The sequence below is a fragment of the Ursus maritimus genome, unplaced genomic scaffold (genome assembly GCF_017311325.1).
Source record: "Ursus maritimus isolate PB19 unplaced genomic scaffold, ASM1731132v1 scaffold_7, whole genome shotgun sequence".
NCBI classification, from domain to species: Eukaryota; Metazoa; Chordata; class Mammalia; order Carnivora; family Ursidae; genus Ursus; species Ursus maritimus.
This window is the reverse complement of record NW_024426885.1, coordinates 61149567-61151470: the sequence shown is the minus strand read 5'-3', so window position 1 is coordinate 61151470 and position 1904 is coordinate 61149567. Positions and strand designations below refer to the sequence as shown.

At 59.5% G+C, this 1904-nt stretch overlaps 1 pseudogene; it reads right to left on the bottom strand.

The window, feature by feature from the left end:
* Positions 1–10: 10 nt before the first annotated feature.
* On the bottom strand, positions 11–1889 carry LOC121101286 (annotated as a pseudogene).
* Between the last annotated feature and the right edge of the window lie 15 nt (positions 1890–1904).

Below are 1904 nucleotides of genomic sequence, written 5' to 3'. Positions count from 1 at the left end.
CTCCCATCACATTGCACTTCCGTTCTCTGAGTTTATAATACATATTGCTTAAAGGGTTGGAACGACTAGATAAGCTTTGATTCACTGTTCTAGGGCCACAGAATGCAGCAAAAAGGCCATGCTTCATTCACTGTACAGCGTCCCCACATCAGTCCCAAGCCATAAAGTGCACATCAGCGTTGCTTCTTTCTGCTGCCCCCACCTGAAGGGATCAGCATCTCCCAACCTACTGTAGAAAAAGTCTCAAATCAACTCTGACACCCAGAGTCAAAATCCTGTAATGGGACAAAATACGAGAGGGGGAAGCAAAACCTAGTCAAACAACCCTTTCAAGCAGGGTCAGGCCTCAGCCCTCTAGGCCAGGAGCCCCCATCCAACCCCCTTCCGAGCCTCGCCATTACCTCAGGGTGACAGTCAACTCCCCTAAGAGAGACTACGGTGGGCTAAGTTTGGGAAGGACCTGCTTCTAAGTGGAAAGGGCAGTGCCAGGCTGCAGCAAGGCCCTTGCCCAGGGAAGGGAGAGGGGCAGGCAAGGTGGTAGTGTTTGTTGTGCACCAGTGGACGATGGGCCTCCGGGGCCTCAAGGAGCTGGTGCATCCGCCCGAGTCTCATCTCAAGGCGTCCGGGTCCGAGAGGAGCAAGAGGCCAGGGACCCTCCGCCGATGCCGCTGCCGTTGCCGCTGCACAGGGCCCCCCCAGGCTGCGAGCCTCCGGAGCAAGAGGCCGTGGAGGCGGCCGGCACGGAGGAGGAGGGCGCACTGCTCTTGCGCTCCTTCTGTCTCAGGTGGATCTTGGTGTGGCGCTTCCTCTCATCGCTCCGGGCAAACTTGCGGCCGCAGTAGTCACAGGCAAAGGGCTTCTCACCAGTGTGGGTGCGGATGTGGGTAGTGAGGTGGTCACTGCGGCTGAAGTTGCGCATGCAAATCCGACACTGGAAGGGCTTGTGTCCCGTGTGGATTCGGATGTTCGGATGTTCGGATGTGTCGGGTCAGCTCGTCAGAGCGGGAGAAGCGTCGGTCACAGCCCTCTGCTGGGCAGGGGTAGGGCCTCTCGTGCACTGGGGTCTTGCTAGGCCTGTTGGGGTACTTGCGAGGCCTCAGAATGGGCCGCAGTGGCAGGTGGTGTGGGTTATAGGCGGCCGCGGCGGCGGCTGAGCTGCTGCCAGGCAGCCGGGGTCCCTCGCTGCCTCCACTGGCCCCTGGCCCTGTGGGCCCAACGCTGGGGCCCCCCAGGGTAAAGTTGCGAATGGTGGAGAGCGGAGTGAGTGGAGGAGGGACTCGCAAGGAGTCCAGAGGGCAGGGGAAGGGTTTGCGGTCTGGGCCAGCTGTACCATGTAGGTCTCTCTGGCACTGTGATGGGAAGAATCCAGGATAGTCTGGGATCATGGGAAAGAGACCAGGGTCCGTGGCTGGCTTAGGGGAGGGGTAGGAAGGAGGTGGGGGGTAGGCCAGAGAGGAGGAAGTGGAGGTGGTGGCTGCTGACAGGAATGCTGAGGGGTCCTGGTAGAGGTCTCCTGCACAGCCAGAATAAGGAGGCGGTGGTGGTGGAGAGTAGAGGTGGTCCAGGTCAGGCTGGGTCTGAGACATGGTGCACACACCCAGGGGTCCTGTGGCCAGTGGGTTGGGGGAGGCAGAGGTGACGCTGGACGAGGCTGTGGTCGAAGCTGGGGAGGTAACCCCTTGCAGGATGCCTGCACTCACAATATTGATGATGCCTTCTGGGTAGCAGCTGGCACCAGGGTACTGGGGGTCAATGGAGAACTTGCCCATGTACGTGAAGGTCTGGTTTCTAGGTGCAGAGACGGGAGCAAAGCTGCTGGGATACGGGAGATCCAAGGACCTCTTCTCTCCAGTCATGTCAATGTTGATCATGCCATCTGGGGAGGGAACAGAAAGAATGGAGGT